Here is a 23,940-nt window from a genome sequence, read left to right as displayed (position 1 = left end):
TTAACAAAAGTTAATACTTTGTTCTGTTAATCTGTCTTTTGTTGGTGTAAGTCACAGGCCCTAGGCACTGAACCTAAGTGGGTACAAGAAAATTTTTTCTCCCCAACATGGTACATGTGATTCAGTTCATGGTCCCCAGGAAAATCTTCTCCTGCTTTGGTAGCACCTGTCTTCTCTCTCCCCTGCCCCTGCCACTGCCTTAACCCAGACTCTCACCAGCTCATTCAACTATAAATGCAGGAGTTTCCCAATGGCTCAGTGTCCCCGCCCTCAGGCCCTTTTCCTTTGATCCACTCTCCACACTGCTGCCAGGGAGCTTGCCAGAAGGCAGGTCTGAGCGTGCTGAGCCGCCAGTCTCCTCTGTGAAGCCCTTCAGCGGCTCTTCCCATCAATGGGAGAAAGTCCCCATACCTGTCCCACTCTTACCAGACTTCCTTTCTCGGAACGTTCTGGGCTCCTTTGACACATGCTTTCTCTCCTGTCCAGATTTTCCTCTCTCAAACTTGGCCATCTTCACAGATGATCTATTGAACTCACCTTTCCAGGCTCGTGTTGAACAGTACTTCTTCTGTGAGACGTCTCCCAGGGTGAGTTAGTCACTTCCTGCCCTGTGCTCCTTGTCTGTGACTCTCCCAGAGCCCTTGCGACATTGCATTTTAATGATCTGTTTACACGCCTGTCTCTCCCGGCACCCCAGCCTGTGTGCTTCTTGAGGACAAGGACCACAATGTACTCATCTGTGCCCCTGACACCCAGCCCAGAGGGCGGGAAGGAGCCATGCAAACATTTAATAAACAAGAGGCTGACAACTGGCTTTACTCTAAGTGATAAAAATATTGGCTCTTTTTGTCCCAATCCAGCTAACTTATTTTCTCTTAGAATTATAATATTTTAGAACTGGAAAACACCTTAAAGTTTATTTACCCCAATCCTATCATTTTTATAGCCAAGGAAAGGAAGGCCCAGAGGAGTGAAGTCACTCGCCTGAGGTCATGGCTATCCTCCAGCTCCTCTGGGTCTGTGTCATTTGGTTGTGGTGTCCAACACTGAATGGAAGAGCCCTTTATACTGGCTCCTGGTATTGCCCAATGATGTCTGTGTGATGAAGGAAATAGCCATTTCCACTAATAACACGTTTACGGTACTTTCATTTAGTGCCTGGGCACTGCTGACATTGCTGAATTAGAACAATTCTAGAGCATTTATTTTTATGTGGGAAGGTCATTAACGGCTCTCTAAAATTATTAACGTAGCCTATTATAAATGACGAGAAAAAGAACCCTTCAATGTTTTGTTTTACTTCCAGAAAGACCTACTTGAATATCAAAGAATGCTAGAAATGGAAAAAAAAGTCACGTGATGTCACTATAGAAGTATTCCTTTTTAATTGGGAAAAGCTAAAAATGTACTATATCAATTTATTTTTTCAAGATTTATTGAGGTATAATTGACAAATAAAAACTGTATATATTTAATGTGTACAACATGATGTTTTGATATACGTATACATTGTGAAATGATTACCACAACCAAGCTAATTAACATGTCCATCCCCTCACATGGTTACCTTTTTTTTTTTTTGTGGTGAGGACATTTAACAACATTTAGCAAATTTCAAGTATAGAATGCAATATTATTAACTAGTCACCATGCCGCACCTTAGATCTCCAGCACTTAGTCGTAATTGAAACTGCATAATTAAAACTTTGTATCCGTTGACCAACATCTCCTTATTCCCCCTGCGCCCCAGCATTATTCCTTTTCATGTTACATCACTATTAATGATTCATACGATTACAATTTTATTTTGGAGGAAACAAGGGCTTTGATATAAAATAATTTACCTTGATCTCTGGCACTTTAAATGTCAACCAAGGCAAAAATCTTACCTGGCAAAGACTGTGGAGTCTTTACCATAATTGCCCCCTAAATGGGGTGAGCAGTTATTATTTTTTTGCTTAGTACTCCTTCTTCCTTCTGAGACTGTATTTCGGGAAGGTGCTGGTCTAATAAATGATTCGAAAGGGAGTTGCATTTTTTTTATTTGACCTCAACTCCCTGGCATTGTGCTTGTCACTGGGCGAGAAGTTGGCACGAGCTGGGCGAACGAACCGCAGTGCCATATTCCCTGGCAACAATGATTGGTCTGAGAATGGGCGTGTCCTAAATTAGACCAATCAGCATCTTTCCTGGGCATTTACAAAAACAGAGGTTAGGAGGAGAGAAGGAGAGTTTCTTTACTCTCTTGCCTTGATGCTGGGAAGATGCAAATAGATGAACCGTAAGTAGCTCTGGTTATAGCCGGTAGATAAAGGCGATCTTCGAGAATAAAGCCCGCCGGCAGAGAGGAGAGAGGAGGAGAGGGGAAAGAGAGGGAGGAGAGAGAGGCGTGACAGCGTTAAAGCCCTGGTTCAGTTGGGCATGAGGCGCCCCTCTTCCTGTGGTCTGGTATCAGCCAATGATAAATATTTTTTTCTTTTTTTTGCTGGTTTGTATTTTGAAGCTTTGCAACGAATCATTCAAAAACTTCGAAGACATGCAGATTTTGTTTTGCTTTGTTAGATGAACAAGTTAAGCAAATATGCCTCTCTTGCCTAGAATGCAGATCATATCATCTGTATGAGACAGACATTTACAAGCATGCTATCGTATTTTTTCCTAAGTTCTCTCCTACTTCAACATCTACTCTATATCCTTTATGTAATAGGAAATGAGAAAAATAAAGTTCCAGAAATGTGTCTAGCCACCTGGCTAAGCTCATCGAACTGCCAGGTGGACTTTAATCTGAAAAATTTCTTTTCAAATTAATCAGTTTGATACAAAACTTTTTCTTGCAATGCTTTATAGATCAGAGAAGAGCTGGCTGTCTTGAGAAGCAGCCTATTTATAGCAGTTAATGCCTTTGAAAAAAGTTTGTCTAGAGCATATGCTCAAAAGTGGTAATAAAACACTTGATAGGTACATTAATCAAATAAAATATTTTACATTTTGTATTAAGTTCCAGAAATTTGAAAGTAGGACAGATGAAATGGGTTTCACTCAGCATGGTGTAAATCATAGGGTTCTTGATGCGGGGGGATTAAAAATAAAATCTCCATGGCTTTGTTTTCTTTGGGATTTTTCTGCAGGGAGAGTCAGGGCCTGGTGAATGGGCAAAAGAAAATGAAAAGAAAAAAAGTCATTGCAAGAGTCACACGCTGGCACAATGTGCATGGACACCTGAGAAGGAGAGGGGCAAGGAAAACCACTCTTTCTCAAAAAACTGTCTACCAGCTTTTGAATTTCTTCTTGCCTGAAGTGTTCTTTCTTTCTTTCTTTTTTTGGTGAGGAAGACTGGTCCTGAGCTAACATCTGTTGCCAATCCTCCTCTTTTTGCTTGAGGAAGATTGTCGCTGAGCTAATATCCGTGCCAGTCTTCCTCCATTTTTTTATATGTGGGACACCGCCACAGCATGGCTTGACGAGCAGTGCGTAGGTCTGAACCCAGGAACCCCCCGCAGCTGACTTGGAATGTGCAGTCTTAACTACTACACTGCTGGGCTGGCCCCCTGTAGTCTTCTTCCTATAGGCAAAAGGAAAAACAGCAGAAAATGAGACACTTTCTATCAAGTTCTGCAGAGCCAAGGACAAACCAGTACTTAGATCCCCTGACTCTCACACATAAGACTTTGTTCCGAATGCATTAGTGTTTAGAAAGTTTATACAGTTTGGAAGGTAAACAGGGGTGGAGACGTACACTGAATTTAAACTCTCCTGTTGGCAACCCTTCCCTCGCCTGGAATCCAACAGATGCCTGATGGGATCGCTGGCAGGAGGCTTGGATGAAGTCACTGGGGGAGCTGTTTGGCTAGTGACTCATGATTTAAGCTTGTTTAATTGTTTTGGCAAAGTCCATATGTTGCTCATGTGTAGAAATAAAAATAATGAGGATAATTGGGTTGATGCCATTTCTGATTTTCTGAAGGAGCTGCAGGAGGATTTTTGGTCTTAAATAAATCGAACGGAGGTTGGGACCCAGTGAAAGAAGACCCTGCGTGACGACATCCGTTGCTTAACTGGAGGTTTTAATAAAACTGGAGTCCTCCGGGAAAAGAAATGGAATCCCCTGGAAAACAATCTTGTAGGGGAAAGGGCAGGCTTTTTGATAACTGTTTCATTTGTGAATATTAAAACTACTTTGTAACAGGACATTGTTTTGTGAATAGAAAGATAATTTTCTTGATAACAATTCCTATTTATATATGTGTGTGTCTCTGTTCATGGTGACACTAGTTTACCAATATTTCTCATTATCTACAACTTCACCGAGACCCAAAAAAGTGAGGAAAAAATGGCTGAACTAAATGCCCCCAAGTCCATTAACTTGTACTTTATCCATAGCTGTTGTGGTGTTTTTCTTCTAGTGTTTTCTCTCTTGAGTGAAACAACGAGAGCTTCACTGTCCACCCTCTTGCATCAATCAGACTCCTAGGAACCATCCTAGGCACCTTCCTTCATCCTAGCACACTCATCTAGGTCAAGCCGCATTGACCTTCTAAATAGTTCTCTTTTTCACCCCCAGGGATGCTTAACTTACTTTGTGCAGTGGAAAACTTTGGCAGTCTGGTCAAGCCTATGGGCCCCTTTTCAGAAGAAGACTCAAATTTATTAAATAAAATACATAGGATTACAAAGGAAACCAATTATGTTAAGACACAGTTATCAAAATATTTAAAAAATTGAGTTATAACAATATATGTGCTTCTTTATTAACACATTGTGTAGTTTGATACAGTGGCAGGCCTAACGATAGTAATTTTCAAGCCGTGATGAACATCAGTGATCTTGATGTACCTGCAGCTACTGTAATGTCAGCTGAAGACTCTTGTGACTCCTCTTGGTTGCAAAGTTGCAGGTGCCGCAGATACTACTGTGGTTTGTTACATTCATCATGGAAGGAAATACTAAATTTCAATCAGAAGTTGGTGAAAATAAAGACGTGCTTGTTTTTCCACCCAAGTTCTGTGAGTTGGGAACTCCTACCTTAGCCCAAGACACCCTCATTTCTTGCTGGATTTATCACCACACTCTCCTATTGGATGTACACACTTGCCATGTCCAAACCATCCTCCATCTTGCATCCAAGATGATGTTTTCAAAGTGCAAAATTTGTCGTCACCTCTCCCCCACCCACTCATACTTCAACCTTCTTCCATTGCTCTTAGAATAGAGACCAAAAGGCCTGGGTCTCAGCCGTGGGAGTCCTATGTCACGGGTTCTCTTCTCTCTCTTCAACCACAGGGCATTTGCACGTGTGTTTCCCTCTCCTGTGAATACTCTCCATGCCCCTCCTCACCGAGTTACCTCTTTAGGATTTCAACTCAACCACCACTTGCTCAAGGAAGCCTTCTCTGGCCTCTCCAGTCAGTTCCAGGTTCTCGATTGCGCTGTAGTGTCTCATTTGTCAGAGCTGATGCGACATTTCTTTGTGTGATTCTTTGACTAAGATCTACCTGCACCCACTGACTGTGGGTTCCACGAGAACAGGTTGTATGCTATCCCCAGGACAGTGTCTGGCACATAGGAGTGGCTTATTAGATACTTGTAGAGTGAGTAAATGAGTGACCGAATAGTTCTAATGAGCCCTTTAGAAGCAGAAAATCCAGATGTGGTGGGGGTTTGGCGTGGAGGAAAGAAGAGCGTTAGAGGCAGACCCGTGACAGCAGGGAGAAGTGATAATCTCTCGTTCTCTTGTTTGAGGAGACAGACATTCTCCAACAAGCCAAGAAGTAATCAAAAACAGACACCTTCTCTCCCCCCAAATTGAAGTCTTTCAGTCTAAGTAGAAAGAGAGTTCTACGCACAATGACAGGCCCCAAGGGCATTGCTGTATTTCAGGAGAGGACATTAACTTGCATTTCTAAGGTCAACCCTAAATATTAAGAAAAGGTTATTGTATTCACATATTGAAAAAGAAGTGTCATAAAAATGATGAAAATCAGAATTTGCTCTTGAAGAGAAATGATTATTTGGAAAATAAACTAATATATGAGGTCAGATGACTATACCGTATCTATCTATGTGTGTATGACATCTCTCTATCTATAGGTATGCGTATACATATATATTGATTTATTTTTTTGGAAATATATACTTTGATGCTACATTTAGATGTTTAATTTCCTTGTTAGATCTAAAACATATTCTTTCAACAAAATAACTGAGAAGTAGAATATTCAGTGCTTTGATGATACCAGTGGAGAATGGTATCAATGAGGCCAAATTATGCGTAATTTTCTCACAAACTGAGTGATGATATTTGTGTTTTGGAACGTAATTTTCACTCCCACTTCCAGCTAGATGTGGTGTAACTGCAGGCCTAGGGGATTGGATAAAGTGCGTGGATGGATGGTGTAGATCCGCCCTCGATAGTTAACCCAAGGTTGACTTAAGTAACATAATTTTGAGTATCCACCATGTTCAAGGCTTGACAGTAGGTACTGGGATGTGTGGCGATACCATAATAGCATTGGGTCTATTTTCCTATATGAATGGATGCATTATTACCGAAGCTGACTGTTGTATGGGAAAAGATGAACAAATATTAGTCCTTGGCTGGCAAAAGGCAGAACATTTTTCTTCTGAACCCCCACAGCACCTGCACACCTTGGCCATGTGAGCAAAGCTTGGAGCAGTAACTCCTGAGACGCTGCTCCCTCTATGCTGTTGCAGGGAGACTTCCTGTCCTTTGGGGAGCATCTCACAAACATTGCCTGGGATTTGGATTCAAACAAAAAGTTAACTGGTAGGCTTGTTTCCCTATCAGTGGCTCATCATTTACTTAAAGCAAAGCTACATAAAATCCTTCGTCTTGTGGATGAGGTTGGTGAGCCCAATCTGGAGAAGTGATGGACTGTGGCGGCTGGAGCAAAGGGCCTGGGCTACAGCCATCAGTAACTCCTTGGGCCTATATGGTTCCCTCTCTTCCGGTGAGTTTGGACTCAGCAGTCTGAAACAATGCCTATGAAGCTGTCACACTCTATTGTGTCAAAGCGACTCAAGTACCTTTGGGCTGGGACCATTGAAATGATGGACTGTTATGGTCTTCCCTCTTAATGCCCGTTTAATGCCTATTCAGGGAGCACTTCATTTACGAATCATTTACATGCTAGACTTATGCAATTTTGGGTGAAAATTCTGTATTGTTCTTGCACGGAAGCCATGTTTTTATTTAAGTAAGATGAGTCACTGGTACCCTAAGCGCACCCCTGCACATGTATTTCTAAACTATTTGCAGTAAGACATATCATGGAATTATGTTACATTTTTTAATGAAAATAGTTCTCAGGTTTTAAAGGGGGAGAAATAGGTTGAAACAAGAAAACATTCCTATTTTGCTTATGGTAATTCTTAAGAAGAAATCAGAAGAATTACATTCTTGTGTAATCAGCTTTAGCCTAGAGCTTTATTACCTTATCTATGTCTTAGGTTTGATGGATGGTAGGAATACAAATGCCAATATGATACAAACCTTGGAGCAGTCAATCACGTCATTACGTACTGTACTTACTGGGCAACTTCAGAGGTTATTTATAAATATTATTTCTGATTTCTGTGTCGGAGAATTGAAAAGCTTAGAAGATGGCTTTATGCATATACAAGAATAATCCAAATTTAAGATAAAAAAATATAGAAAAGAATAATAATGGTCCATGGAGATCTCATCATACTGAAGTATTGAAACAGAAGAAAATTCTTTTTCAAGTCAGAGTTCTATTATGTTGAAGAAATGATTAGGGAATGAACCAGGTCTCTTTCCTTAGGAGTTAAATAAATAGAGACACATATTTCACTTATTTATGGTGATTATAAATGACCAGGAGAGAATTTTAAAAGTCATTACCACAAGGATAATATTAATCACTTTTAGTCCATTTCTGCTTTTTAATGGGTGTGTAAAGCAACAGAACATGCAATTCTTAGACAGTTCTTTAATTAAAATTGGAAATGAAAGAGTTATTTGGGAGATGTTTCTCTGAATGAAGAATATTGATATTTTTAATTGAATTCTGGATTGAGTTTCCAATAAATTGAAATGCAGGGATTTCTCTCCAACTACGTGGAATATTTTGGCAGATTAATGACTGAACGTTTCAAGAGTCAAAAGGACTTGAACCAGCTTTTGATCTAAGAAAATGCACGACTCTGTTTCCATTTTAAGAGTTTATTCAGCTGTGGTTTGAGATACATTAACAACAAATAGATAAATTTCGAAATTAGAGTGTTGCTATTACTAATTTATAATGGATGCTGTGGTTGGCGATTATTTAGCCTGTGTCACAGCTCCTCCGTCCTATGCCAACCTCAGTTCCACTTCTACGGTTTAGTATCGCTGTTTCCCCTCTGTAATTACAAAGCTGGAAATGACTCTTTGCACCTGGTTCACAGCTTTTTTACCTTTCACAGTCTTCCATGAATATAAAGCCCTGGGGTTTGGACGATTCAAGTGAGTGTTTTATTTCTGGTCTACACATCTCAAGATAGCAGGTGGAAATGGGCCTCCATTTTATAAAGATGACTGAAGCTGTGAGGGATTTGTGGTCCCTGTAGAAAAGGTATTATAAAGCAGCAGAAGAAAAATGGAAAATACGAAAACCAAAAGAAAATTCCCCAAACGGCACAACAAAAAGATTTTCTGTAGCCACGGAGAGCCCTTCAGCACCCCAATCCCACCTGAATGAGGGTGTTCATATGCCTCATGAATCGCGCGTACAGAGCTGGCTCTCATTGAAGTGATGACGCAGGTCTCTGACTTGTCTTTTCCTTGTTTAGCTCCCAGGTCAGCACTGTTTGTTTGTTTGTTTGTTTTTTCCAGGAGCATAACTTCCACTTCGGGCCTCAGCATCTCTTTTGCTCTTTTTATCCTCCTTTAGATAGCAAAGTCTGCTCTCTGGACCCAGGAGCACAGAACCCAGAGCCGTTATTGCTCAGCTGGGAGATGCAGCAGAATCTGTAGAATTTCAGCAGACTCTATAAGGTCACCTAGTCAGTTATGTACTTTCCTCCTTTAGGCTATAATTTCAAACACACCCTTTCACCTCACAGAAAGCAAAAGAAATGATGGCTGGAGTTTGGAGATATGCAGACTGAGGCCATGAAGAAGGAAGCAGAGATAAAACTCTCACTTGTATTTTCCTGCTTGCTCATCTTTTTAAAAAATTGATTTCACAAAGAGTTTCCTTGTTTAATCTTATCATAGAACCAAGCCTTGGCTTTGTTGATTGTCTCTATTTTATTGCTGTTTTCTATTTCATCCATTTCTGCATTTATATTTTTGTCATCTTTGTTTTTTTCTAACATCTTAAATTGGATGCTTAGCTCAATTTTTAGTTCTTCATAATCTAACGTACGCATTTAAGTATATACATTTCTCTCTATGTACTATTTTCACTACATCCACAAGGTTTGAGATGTGGTATTTTCATTATCACTAATTTCTGAGTATATCTAAATTTCTATGATTTTTTCTTTATTAGAAGTCTGTTTTTAAAATTTCTAAATATATGGGTTCCCCTATTTTTTTGTTATTGACTTCTAATCCTCCCCAGTTTAATTGTTTTGTGGTTAGAGGACAGATTCTATTTGACATGGATTTTAAAAAATTTGCTGAGACTTGCTTGGTGGCCTACAATTGTGGGGAGTTTTTGTAACTGTCCCATGTGTATGCTCGGGCAGAATGTATATTCTTTAATTGTTGGATCCAGGGTTCTACTTTCATCCAGAAAACTAAATCTGTAAAGGACGTTGCTCAGACCAGCTGCATCTGTGCTGGGTCTTCTCCTGTTGCCCCTCCCGATTTACTTTCTGAGTTTCCTCACCCTGCTTTGAACTTTGGGAGGCTGATTTGTACAAACTCTATCAAGGACTCCCTACCTCTGGCTTCCTTGAGCTCAGCCAGTGGGAAATATGGGTAGGAGATTGGAAAGAGGTAGAGAGAGAGAGGTCAGAGTATTGGCTCATCCAGCTCCCTTTTGCTGGGCCATTTTGGCAAAGACTGCAATCCTCTGTCAAAGGTGATAGAGCTTGTCAGCACCCTGAGAGAAAAGTATAATTATTGCTCCCGTTTTATACATGGGATAGCTAAGGCTAGAACTATCTTTCAAAGTACAGTGAACTGGAAGAAGCGTTGAAGCTAGAATTAGTTCATTACATACAACACCCGGGACAAATGTGATTATTTTTTATATTGTATAACGAAATGTGTCAACATTTAGAAGATCTGTATAGCTCAGTGAACCAATACTTTCCAAATGACCAATGAATAACATAAAATCATGATGAGTAAGAGATCCAGTCCAATTACAAGATAGATCAATGGATTTTAACATAAAAGAATATGAAAAGTTCATTGATCTGTTTTTAGATTTCATGTTATAACTAACCTTTAAGGAACCACCACTTGTTGAGTTTTAACATAATATCAGAGATGAATATCCATGATTATCTGAAAAGGCTATTACAATGCTGCTTCCTTTTTGAATTACATATCTGTGTGAAGCTGGATTTTTTCGTATACTTCAAGCTCACCCAAAACAACATTTCCCAACAGATTAGATGCAGAAACAGATATGAGAATCCAGTTGTCTTCCAATAAATCAAACAGTAAAGATTTACAAACATATTAAGCAATGCATTGGAAAGTATTGCTTCACTGAGCTATACAGATCTTCTAAATGTTGACACATTTCATTATACAATATAAAAAATAATCACATTTGTCCCGGGTGTTGTATGTAATGAACTAATTCTAGCTTCAACGCTTCTTCCAGTTCACTGTACTTTGAAAGATAGTTCTAGCCTTAGCTTTCCCATGTGTAAAATGGGAGAAATAATTATACTTTTCTCTCAGGGCATCTTGGAGGAAGAAATGAGATAATGGCGGTAAATGCATTTTGTGAATGCTCAGATGCAGTTTAAACAGGTGTAAGGATTGAAAGATTAGAAAATTGTGTCCTTATTGCCTCTTCTCAAAAATGTCCAGATATTAACATTTTACTAGAGTAAAAGCAATGTTTATATTATCATTCATGTTTCTATTAATAAAATAATTGACATAATATTCACTTTTTGCCATGGGGATCAATAAAGTAATTTTCATTTTGAGCGAACAAAGGAACGCATTTGGCCCATTGACATGTTTATTCTTCTTGAACTGACCCTTACCAAGAAAGGTTGCTTTCTCTGATCAGGTTTAACATTTTCATTGTATGGATATGGTAGCTGAGAACCAAAGAAGTTCCGTGACTTGCCCAAGGCCATATATCATGTGAAAGGCAGGCTCAAAGGAAGAGTCAGTCTTCATTTTCTGAAGCCAATCTTTGCTTCATCACACTCTTTCTCAATGCTTCATTGGTGACATTTTGAGTGTTTTCAGAGGGAGGAAGAGAATGTATACATATTACTTTGATTTTTTAATTTCCTTTTCTTTTTTTTTTGAGGAAGATTAGCCCTGAGCTAACATCTGCTGCCAATCCTCCTCTTTTTGCTGAGGAAGACTAGCCCTGAGCTAACATCCGTGCCCATCTTCCTCTACTTTATACGTGGGACACCTACCACAGCATGGCTTTTGCCAAGCAATGCCATGTCCGCAGCTGGGATCCGAACTGGCGAACCTCGGGCCCCCCAAGTGGAATGTGCACACTTAACCGCTGTGCCACTGGGTCAGCCCCAGATTTTTTAATTTCTAAGTTTCTCAAATCATATCATCTGTTTCACTGATTCTTTCTGAATTCATGGCAACCTTTTGAATATTTGAATTTTTTGGCAGCACATTTGAAAGTCAATACATCTTGAAAGGAAAAAAAGTAGGAAAACTGAAAAAAGTTTTCAACAGTCTTCACATTGCTGATTTGCTGACTGTTTCAGCACCAAATGCTGTGTGCAGAGAGTTGTTAACTGGCCTGGCTACACTATCTCGTAAATTCATAAGGGCAAAGGTCCAGTGAGTTGCACTGAACGTGGACCCTCTCTTCCAGGCTGGCTTGACATTACACTATACCTGTCTCCTTCTATTGGCAGGTACTTGGACCAGACCCCAGGTTGCACACTGTGACCCATTCAGCTCAAAATTTTATCTGGCAGACACTGCCAGTATGTGTTCTCAGTTATAGCAAAAATGCAGTTTACACATTGATCAAACTTTGATGGCATCCCAGGCGGGGTTCAAGGTTCGCCAGGGTACCATGCACACGGAGGAGAAAGAGCAGGATGCAAGCAGTTGCCGTAGTGAAAGCTCTAAGGATGTCAGGCCCTGCCTTGCGGCCTCTGCCTCCCCCAGCTTCTTTCTGAGGGATCATGAACTCCTTATAGAATCTGGCCTGCCCTATCTCCTGAACCAACCAGGAAATACAGCCAAGGTTCAATATCCCACCCCCCCTCACCCCCCTTGCCTATTCAGTGGAGCTTAGAATTAATTTGCTCCCTCCTTGTCCCAAGATCCAGTGGCTCAGATGCAATCAATCAGTCCCTCATTTGTTCTTAAGGCACATTCACTATCAGTCAATCCCGTGGCCCAAAGAAAGGGCCCCCAGGGATCTGAGTTGCTTTTGGACTATTTTCTCCCATACTCCTCCCCCACCTCCTCCCCAGCCCCTTTCCATGACTCTGTTGGCCTCCTCTGAACCCCAGTGTGTTATGTAAGGGCCTGAGTTCTGCCTTAATTTTGCTGATGCTCCTCTCTAGAGCTAGAATCTTCACCTTGACCACAGGGCGGGGCAAGGGCATGGGGTTGGGTGGGGTGGGGGGAATGGAATTGAGAACTTATCCTCAAATGTTGATTTATTTATAGAGAAGATGTTGAAACCCATATTTCAGGCCCAATGAAAAATTCTCTAGGGCTGGCCCGGTGGTGCAGCGGTTAAATGCGCATGTTCTGCTTCGCTGGTTCAGATCCTGGGTGCGGACATGGCACTACGTGGCAAGCCATGCTGTGGCAGACATCCCACATATAAAGTGGAGGAAGATGGGCATGGATGTTAGCTCAGGGCCAGTCTTCCTCAGCAAAAAGAGGAGGATTGGCAGCAGTTAGCCCAGGGCTAATCTTCCTCAAAAAAAAAAAAAAAAAAGAAAGAAAGAAAGAAAAATTCTCCAGAATCATTCCCAGGACACACACACACACACACACACATTGTTGAAGGGGCAGGCTCTTTAAAGGTATCAAGGTTATAACTTGGAGTAAAAGAACACATTCTAAACTCTACCCTTCAGGCTTTACCCAAAATTAACATCTCTTCCCCCTAAAAGAGTAAACAAACAAACAAAAAGTCCCCCCCAAACAACAAATCAACAAAACAGACTCACAAACAACACAACTAGACTCATTCTGCAGGTAATGATACAAATATCAGACAAATCTGACTGAATCTCGAGCCACCCACCTAGATGCAGGGTGCCATCTACAGTGTGAGAGAAACTGAAGATAAAATAGCCACCACATTATTCGGGGAGAAAATGAGCCAAATGGCCAATGAAACAAACAAAAAAATATGGATGGAAAAGAAATGGCCGAATACACTGAGTTATGTAAGAGTCTAAGAAAGAATTCAAAGGGTTTCTGAAAACACAATTTCATCAAGAGCTGAAGGAAAATGAAAAGGAAGACAGCAGGCGTAATTGCCGTGAGCAATCGTTTCCTGCTGAGACACAAGAGTTTTACCATCAGCTCCCTAAGAATACATCCAGGCAAATACAGAAAACATGGAAATAAATACTTCTCATAAAATCAGGATGGGAGGACAAAGGGGCACCCAGAGACGTGCCATGTGTAGCAGATAAGACAGTGGGCAAAGGCCAGATGAGGTGATAATAGAAAAAGAGAAGTGAGAAAATGACATCTCTGTGGGCACCATTAGGGTGAAGGAACGCAGGCAAATAGAGACGCTTAAAATGTAACAGAGCAAAGCATCCAGAACACCACAGGGCAAATCTCATTAGAGCAAACAGTGTCACAAAGAAAATCTCTTCATAACAAAAAGGGGAGGAGTGTAAGTGTAGGCGGAAAGTAGCAGCTGTAAGTCAAGAGAACTGGATCGTAATTCTGGTTCTTGACCACCTGGCTCTGTTTCCTTGGGTACACTTGCTAACTTTTCTGGGTCAGAACTTTCTGGTCTGTGACATCAAGGACTTAGCCCATGGTAGTGATCTGTAACTTTTTGGCAGCATGATCCTTTTAAGAATCTGATGAAATTTGTAAATCTTCTTCCCAGGAAAGTTTACATGGCTTATACTAGATTTTTCTTACCATTTCCAGAGGGTGATATATATTTTGAAAGGAGACATTGGACCTATTTAGATCTAGAACTGTCACCTTGACTGGTCTCTGATATCACTTCTAGCTTGGAAAACCTATGATTCTATGATTTTGAGGTGGTGAAGTGTCTATTATCTGAAATAATATTTAATTCAACACCACTCCAGTACAAGGCTACTTGTTGGAGCTTGTGTAAAAGGTGCTCTACTATTTAGTAGTGAAATGTATAAGAGAAAGGCGGTGAGGGGATTGTGAAACTGGTTCACAGTGCTTCCCCCTTTCTTTTCTGGCAGCACTGGGTTTTTTATCCACTCAATATTTCAGTGGAATTTAACCTAATCTGTGTCAGGTCCTGTCTTGGCTCAAGTCTTTTTATTTTGATTATCTCATGTTCTTTGCCTTGCCCCATCCTCTCTCTGATCTTCTCTCCTCTTCCTCCTTTCTCCTACTTTTTTATGAAGCGATGAAGGATAGTGCCTTAAAGGTGGATGACTTTAGAAAGAATTTCCACGTGCCACAGGTGGTACCAGGAGAGAGAGAACAATAAAGAAATATGAGACACAATCTCTGCTCTCAAGGAATTTATAATGTAGTTGGGAAGACAAGATATGAACACATGAAAAGTGAAATAATCATAAAGGATTAGATTAGAAGAGAAGATTATAGTAGAAGAAGTGTTTTCAAAGAGTATGTCTGTCATGTGGATGAACCTCATAGGTCATTAATGCTGTAGGTTTAAAGGAAGATGAGTCAGTAGCCTGGGAAGGCTTCGTGGAAGAGACGCATCTTGGTGCTGGGCAAGCTCCGGTCCTGGAAGAATGTCTAGGATGTGAATGGTTGGGAAAGTTCAAGGGAGAAGGAGGTGAGAGGACACTTGTCTGAGTCTGTTTGGGCTCCTATAACAGAATACCATAGACGGGGTGTCTCATAAACAACAGAAATTTATTTTTCACAGTTCTGGAGGCTGGGAAGTCCAAAATCATGGCCCCAGCAGATTCAGTGTCTGGTGAGAAGCTGCTTCCGGGTTCATAGACACTGTCTTTTTGCTGTGTCCTCACATAGTGGAAGGAGTGAGGTACTTCTCTGGGGTCTCTTTTATAATGCCATTAATCCCACTCATGAGGGCTTTGTTCTCATGACCTAATCACCTCCCAAAAGTCCAAATATCATCACATTGGTGATTAGGTTTCAACATATGAATTTTGAGGGGACACAAATATTCAGTCTATTGCAACATTCTTATTCAAATTCCTCTTGATTCTCCCCTTTCCCTACCTGGGCCCCGACAGAAGCACAGCCTCACAATCTGTAACTCAAATTACTATTTAGAAGACAATCAACATGGTGGCCCACATAAAATGGAGCCAATCTTTGGACTAAGGAAAAGAACACCTCTTCTCCATCTATCAGGAAATGAAAGAAACGTTGGAGTGCCTATATTTTAGGAAAACTCATTCACTCATTCATTTAATAAACACTTATTGGGCACCTACTATGTGTCAGGCACTGTGCTATACTGTGGGGATACAGCAGTAAACAAGACATAGGCGGCCTTGACCTCTTGGGGCTTAGTGAAGGAAAGCCAGACACCAACTTCCACTGAGCACCAAAGGATCCATACACAGAGGACGACTGACTGTAGCACTGTTGCCCTTCCTGATTTCAGGTTGGTTTAGAAGTCTGATACAACCCACCTTCATTCTATCAAGGCCTGTTCTATTATTCAGTTGGGGCCATCTATTATCATTTGGTGGGGGCCACCATGAGCAGCAACTTATCCAGGAGCAGAATCTCTGATTCTGGAAAATGACAAACACACTGAGAGAACATAGAAATCAAAACAGTAAGTGGGATTTCAGCATTCGGTTACAGATTAATGAAGCTAGCAGTGTGGCAAGAGCTCAAGGTAGAAATCTTCCCGAAGGTTTGGAGAGCTACATTATAGCGATTGACGGTTTTACCAAGAATACAAATAGCAGGTAGGAACAAGTAGGGCTTTTGAAAAAATGCCAAAAACTAGGCAGTACAACAGAGATAAATAAAATACACAGTAAAGAGGCAAAATAATAAAATACTGTAATTTGCCCTCCCAGCATGAAGGAGGGAAGCTGAGACAAGAAGAATGGATTAGAATTCATGAGTCATTTGTTTGGTTTTGAACTGATGGAGCCTGGCTGGTTGGAGAGGCTGGTGCAAGCCGGTTGTTCTTCCTTCCAACTCTGAGGTCCCTGGAGAATGGACTGCTCTCTCATTCTTTCTCCTGAGAGGCTAACCATTGTTTTAAGCAACAGTTTTGGGCCTGGCGCTGTGCTAGGTGTTAATGTGCATTACATTTCATCTTCACAAAGCCCTGCAAGGAGTATACGAGGAAACGGGCTCAGAGATGCGGCGTGACCTCCTCTAAGGTAACTCAGCAGTATGGAGGCCACAGCGAATCCCAGTCTTTCTGACTCTGTTATTGGTGCCCCTCCTACTATAGTCTAGTGTTTCTCGTGTCCTGGGGCTTCCTGTGCCCTTTGGCACTTGACAAATGACCTCCTTTGAGAAGCAAAGCAAAAGCCTCATGAAAGTGGGCACCAGGGAGCCGAACAGTTTAGAAATATCCCTTTCCACAGGTAAATGGCAGGGACATCCTTTTAATTACCCACTTCCGGGGCCACCTCAAATCAAGTTCTGCTAAGGGCACAATTCAAGAAACAGTTTGCATCTTGTAGTGCCAGAGAGTAGAAAAATGCTTAAAACCAAACAAAACCAAACCCTACATTGATTGGGTGTATGTCAAAGGGAGGGAGGAATCAAGTGAAAGGGCTCTCGATGGCCAAAGCTGGAGCAGCTGGAGCAAGAAAATAAAGCAGTGTTGTATTCTAACCCAAAGTATAAAATAGACATCCAAGAGTCCATACTGCTATAAATAGACGATGGAGTAAATAAATAAGTGGAGAAGAGACAAATATCCTGTGCAGAAGAATTCCAAATAATTTACGTGGATACCTCACCCTCAAGGAGGCGGGACATAACTCCTGACTCCTTAAATGTGGGCTGTGGAGAGTGACCTCGTTCCAAAGAGTACAATGTGGAAAGAGGGGAAAAACAAGTAATCTCAGAGTGGAGAAATCTGATGCATACTACCAAGGTCGACACCAACAGTGATAAGTCACGTTGATAGGATGTGCTCTTGATGTCATGTGATGAAAACGACACTTTGCCTCTCTGTGGTCTTCCTCCCAAACCCTCATAATCCCAGTAGAGGAGCAGTCTACAGAATAACTGCCCAGAACTCCTGAAAACTGCAAAAGTCATCGAAAACAAAGAAAGTCTGAAAAATTGCCACAGCCACGAGGAGACTAAGAAGACCTGATGACTAAATGTAATGTCGTGTCTTGGATGGGATCCTGGACCACAAAAGGGACATTGGGTTAAAGCTAAGGAAATCCAAATAAAATATGGACTTTAATTAAAAATACCCTATCGGGACTGGCCCCATGGCTTAGTGGTTAAGTGCAGCGCATTCTGCTTTGGTCACCCGGGTTCCATTCCCAGGCGCAGACCTACACCACGTGTCAGTGGCCACGCCGTGGTCGTGACCCACATACAAAATAAGGGAGGATTGGCACAGATGTTAGCTCAGGGTGAATCTTCCTCGGCAAAAACAACAACAAAAATCCAAAAACATATCAATGCTGGTTCGTTAATTGTAACAAACGTACCATATTTGTGTAAAATGTTAATAGGGAAAACTAGGTATGGGGTATATGGGAACTCTCTTATCAATTTTCTGTAAACCTGAAACTTCTAGAAAAAGTAAAGTCTATTAAAAAAAAGATTAAATTCTATTAGCAAGATATTTTGAACATGAATTTAAAATGCCTACTGTGGACAGGGGATGTTGCCCTCTGTGATGTTGTTTATTGCAACTCCAATCCTTCAGCTCATGCCAAGGGCTGTCTGGGCAGTCATTCTGGCCTTTGGAAAGGTTTGGTGGAGGGAGCTGGCCCCTGGGAAGCCAGTGGGCTCAGGGAACTAAGCCTTGTACCTTCTTTCTGCCTGAGATTCTTGCAGGTGAGGGGCATGTGCTATACGTAGAGGAGAAGAGTGTGGGGGCTTGAGAATTGGCTGGGGCAGGGCTAGGCTGGGAGAGGGGGCATTGAGAGCAGCCTCAGGACTCAGGCCGGGTTCCTGGCCCCCCACACACTCACAGGCCCACTTTCATGCCTGCAGTGTCCCTTCCTAGAATACCCTTGTGCATTTTTGCCAAAAATCCTATCTTTTGTTTCTCCCTTCACTCTTTTAAACACATTTTCATGGAGCACTAATTATGTGCCTTGCATTATGCTGGGTGCTGGGTCTGTAACACTTACATTCTGTAGGAAACACAGATGATAAAAGTAAACTGATGGATGATTACAAATTATGACAAGCCTTGAAGGAAACAGAGGGAAATGATAGACAATAAGGGGAGGGTCCTGATTTAGACAGGATAGTTAGCAAAGGCCTTACTGAAGGGAGGACATTCAAGCTGAGGCCTGAAAAAAAGATGTCATGCAAAATGTGGAGTTCTTCTAGAGGGAAGAGCACGTGTGAGGGCTCAGAGGTGGGAGTGACTTTTGCACGTGTGAGGAACTGAGAGAAGGCCAGAGTGGCTGAATGTGGTGAGAAAAATAGATGGGCATAGGATGAGAATGTGGAAATAAGCAATTATTTGATGGCTAATGAACACCTTGCCCTTAACCCATCTAGACAGACTTATTTGTTCTCTCACCGAGGCCTGGCCTATCTCAGTAAGTGGCACCACAATCCACAAATCTAGGGGTATCTTTGCTTCTTCTCTTTCTCTTGACTCCACATCTACTCCTTCAGTTCCTCCTATTGGCTCCACCCCAGAATACGTCCTTCTCACCATCTCCACGGCTACAGCCATCCGTGGCCTAAGCCACCGCCTTGTCTCAGCCCTTCTTCCCCACCCTGTCCCATTAGGCTTCAGCTTTCTCTGTCCCTCGACTGTGCCGAGCTGGTCTCCGTGACACCCTACGTCTTCCACGCTGACTCTCCTCATTGTTCAGGTCTTAATTCTCACCTCCTCAAGAGGCCCTCCTCCCTCACATCTTCAACCCTAGTTATTCTCTGCTACATTAGTCTATTTTATTCTTCGTACTGCTTATCAGAAATGGAAATTATCTGACTTCTTTGCCAGTTGATTGTCTATTTCCCCCATGAGAATGTTAACTGCGTGAGGGCAGATGCTCTGTCTGGTTTGGCTTCCAGTGTCTGCTATTGCCTCCCTCTCAGGTCTCAATAGACACCCGGCCCTGGTGGACTGGGGGCCCCATGAGGGCCACCTCCTACCTGTCAGTGACAGGCCTGGAAGGCTGGAGACCCCAGATGGCCATGAGGGTCTCCGTAAACTTGGACAACTTACTCCTTATGCCTCAATTTTCTTTTCCGTAAAACAACGAGTTTGAACTTGATGACTTCCAAGTGCAAAGAGGCTATGATTGATCACTACTTATGAATACCAGCTCGTATAAAAGATTTGCCTGAAGAAGTTAAAACTATTAAAAAAAAAAACACCCTGAATTGGGTTGCCTTTTATTTGTTTATGCCCGTGGCTGGTGGAAAAGAAAAAGCACAGAAGAGTATTCATTCCTTTAGGCTAAATAAACGCTTTCCCAGTGAGCCCATCCTTCTGTAAAACTCTAAAACTGGAAGGGTCTGAACTTGAGTTCTTGCCCAATTAAAGACCTGCCTATGGAGCTTATGCATCTCTTCTAAAATCAGGCTTTTAAAAAATTTAGAAAACAATTTTCACGTTTTATAAGTATATTTGCCCCTAGAATTTCCAATTATCTTAATGGTAAATAATGTTAATGCTTATATTTTCTTCCGCCAGAACACAGATTAAAGGAAATATAAATTATAATCTACACTTTGAGCAGCAACCCAAGTTGAAACCTCACTCTCTTTGGCTTTTTGACCCCTCAAGGAGAGAAAAGAATGGTTTATACATTCTTTTGAGTATTTCCAATCATACCTTCCCCGCTAATACAATCAAGATTGTTTTCCCATTCAACAGACATTTGGAGAACCTGCTATGTAAGAGCCACTGTGCTAAGTGCTGGGCCTGCCTTCTTGTAGCTGGAGGAGAGACACAGCAACAAAGAAATCACATAATTTATAATTTACACTGATAAGTGCTATGGAGGAAAGGAGGCAGGGAAAAGAGATGAGAGAGAATATCCATAAGAGGTCCTATTTTAGCTGGGAGGCTAAGGAAGACCTCTTGCTAGAGACCTGATAGTGAAGTGGAGCCAGCTATGCAGGGGTCCAGGCAGAGGGAGAGCAAGCAGAAAGGACCAGAAGCTGACTTGCTTCTTGAGACACAGTAAGGGGGGCCAGACAGGCTGAAGAATGAGGAGTGAAGAAGTCTTTGTGCAGTGGATGTAAGAAAAGGTGTCTACGTGGGACAGCCGTGTGGGGTAGCATATTAACAAATAAAAGTGATCGTAACAATAGCTACCAATTGTAGAACATTTATCATATTCTCTAATGGTTTCTGTCTTTAAGAAAAAGGTATCTTGTTCTTGTTTCATGGCTACAATATCTTCTTTCTTTCTGAGGATTAAAGAAAAAATCTTTTGGTTCCTGGTTTGTTTCTCCGTCTAACTCCTTTCCCCCATTTGTTTGCTTGGTTCTCTGTATTCCTGCTGGAGGCTGCATATTCCTGAGGTTTCTGGTGACCTTTGGTTCTCCATTCATATTAAAAGGTGAGGCACTAACAAGCTGGTAGGAACCTCTGAATGAATATATAGGCTTGACAACCGTTTCTTTTTTCTTCACTGCAGATTGATTGGGAGGCTAGCTGGCTTTTTTGTTGGGGAACCCCAAGGGTAGGATTCCCCTTTTTTCCCCAGTTTTGTCAAGATATAAATGACACACAGCACTGTATACGTTTAAAGTGTAGAGAGTAATGACTTGACATACATACATTGCAAGATGACAACCACAATACCTTTAGTTAACATCCATCTAATAGTAGTTGCAAAATAGCAGTTACATTCACCTCATATAGTTACAAAAAATTTTTTCCTTGTGGTGAGAACTCTTCGGATCTACTCTCTTAGCAACTTTCAAATGTACCATACAGCAGCGTTAACTATCGTCATCGTGTTGTCCATCATGTCTCCAGCACCTGTTTATTTTATAACTGGAAGTTTTTACCTTTTGATCACCTTCACTCATTTCCCCCACCCCTTGCCTCTGGTAACCACATATTTGATCTCTTTTCCGTGAGTTTGGTGTTTTAGATACCACATATAAGTGGGATCACACAATATCTGTCTTTGTCTGACTTATTTCACTGTAAGATTACTTGAAGCTCTTCTGTTTCTCTAAAAATGAGTCCTTCAGCCTTCTCTGGGGCAGGATTGGGGCTGGAGGAAGGCTGGCGGAAGTACGTGCCTGGCTGTCAGCATCTGGGAGCAGGCCAGGGGAACGAGCCAGGGGTCTCGTCATTCAGCAGGCAGACTTTCATGGAATCCCCATTTTTGGTCCAATAGCTCCCTCCCATCCTGCTTCATGCCTCCCTGCCTTAATTCTCCAGGGATCATAGCTTAGTACCCTCCGGAGATGAGAGAATGGTAGTTGGCTGCTGCTTGGGGTCAGGAGGGAATCTGGGGTCCACCCACTCTGCCTCCACTCACTTCCGCTGTTTCCCTCGCATGCCTCACCCACAGCTTCCTAGCTCCTGGGGCCTCAGCCCCTCAACCCCCTTTCTGAGGTTCCGTGGGAGCAATTCAGTTTGCTTCTCATTTTTATTCCTCTCTGAATAAACTCTGCTGAGTCAGTTACCCTCCCTCCCTCCACTTTCTATCTCCCTAAAATTTGTTGACATTTTTTGTCCATTATTGTTTCCTCACTCACACTCCTCATCCTCATGAGTTCATATCTAGGTTCATTTCTTTTATAAAGGAAACGGATAAGTGCATGTGTTCAGTCTGAGTGTCTCACTGACAGTCTCTAAGCATTAGCTCCAAGACTCTCTCTTATTTCTCATAGCGATCCTATGAAGTAGCTCACTTTATGGGCGAGGCATCTAAGGCAAGGGGAGAGCCAGCCTGAAGTCTGACATCTTGGAAGGAGAGCTAGAGTCCACAGGCGGAGTTTTCTGATCCGAAGCGTAGACCTTTTGTTAACCTTCTGTTAACCTGGGGTCCAGTTTGCTTTCAGCTTAGCCTAATGTGTTACGTTCTTTTTTTTTTTTTAAAGATTTTATTTCTTTTCCTTTTTCTCCCCAAAGCCCCCCAGTACATTGTTGTATATTCTTCATTGTGGGTCCTTCTAGTTGTGGCCTAATGTCTTACGTTCTTATATAGAAAACAATATGTTTCTTTCCCCAGGCAGGCTGATGGTGGTAAAGCTTTGTTTGTGGCTGGGTGGAGAAATACAGTCAACTTCAAAAATCATTTCCTGTAGAACATTAACAATTTTTCTGTTTGAGCCACGTTATTAAGATGGAAACTTATATAAGAATATGTTTATCATTAAAGAAACTTTCTGGTTAGAGTCAGCATAGAACTTTTTTCCTTTTTCCCCAAGAGGACAATCACTGCCCGGGGATGCTTTTTGCTTGGCCCAGAGTAGACCCTGGGTGTTTGTTGATTTGCTGTTTTGGTTTGCCTGGGCATGACTCTCAGGTTTGCACACAAGGTGTTACAGCCTCATCTTTGGTTGGTTTGGGGAAGGCCACCCAGCTCTCACTGAAACCTGTGCTTGTTCTGACGCTTTCACTATTTGATCAGGAAACTGGTCTCAAGCAAGTCAGTGTTAATAGAGAGAAATGGACAATTTTTTTTTTTTTTGCAGGGGAGGATTCGGGGGCAATGCTTTTTAACGTTTCTATTGCACCATAAGCATTTTGGAAATGTGAACTCAAAGTCACCCATAAAACAATTTTAAATGGCTGGTGTTTCTTACACAAAAACGATCACTTTTGATGCTAAACAAACACAACATATTTTATGTCTTATTTCATTTAGTCCTTTTTTTTTACATCTTGTTCCAGAGACTGAAATAGATAACTTTGGTACAATTGTCATTCTTTGTAAAACATTGCTTTTGACCTTTGCTGAATCAACAGAAGCCATAAAGGCTGACTTCAATGTGTCGTTTAGATGCAGCTGGACAGATTTTTCTTTTCTGTGTTTTCCTGTCTATCGTTTGGGATCCTCCTTATCTGGTGGGGGCAGAGTCTGTTCACCATCAGTCCTGCAGCCATGCTGTGGGAGGTGATTGGTATCAACAGTAGAGAAGTCTGTCTTGACGCTCCGCTCTGATGACCGTGACATCCTCGGCCTGCTTCTGCCGAGGGTTGCAAGGAGAACTAGGGGCCTCTACCCATAACCTCAGAGGTCTTGAACTGGGTCCATTTGCCCCCAGTGGGGATGTCTTGTCTCCTCACCTGTTCTTTAGCCTTCAGGTACCCTGAGGCGTCATGAGGGAGGTCGTCCCGGTGGTGCAGGCCAATGGGTCTGCACAAAGACATGGGCTCTGAGTCTCTCCCGAGGGAGGATCTGAGAATGGCAGGTTGATGCTGATCAAGTGCATGCTCGCTGGTGCTGAAGGAGCATTAACGGGCGTGAGCTCTGGTGCCAGACAGG

General features: G+C 41.9%; 1 long non-coding RNA gene across 1 annotated transcript in view; it reads left to right on the top strand.

Annotated features, from left to right (window-relative positions):
* Positions 1–281: 281 nt before the first annotated feature.
* Positions 282–23,940, top strand: part of LOC139045122 (uncharacterized) — a 36,198-nt gene continuing 12,539 nt past the window's right edge. The window contains exon 1 of the long non-coding RNA XR_011502867.1: positions 282–587. This is a non-coding gene — a long non-coding RNA (uncharacterized lncRNA). The remainder of the gene's footprint in view (positions 588–23,940) is intronic.

Source organism: Equus asinus, chromosome 4, assembly GCF_041296235.1.
Source record: "Equus asinus isolate D_3611 breed Donkey chromosome 4, EquAss-T2T_v2, whole genome shotgun sequence".
In the NCBI taxonomy this organism is placed as follows: Eukaryota; Metazoa; Chordata; class Mammalia; order Perissodactyla; family Equidae; genus Equus; species Equus asinus.
This window is presented reverse-complemented; position numbering and strand designations above follow the sequence as displayed.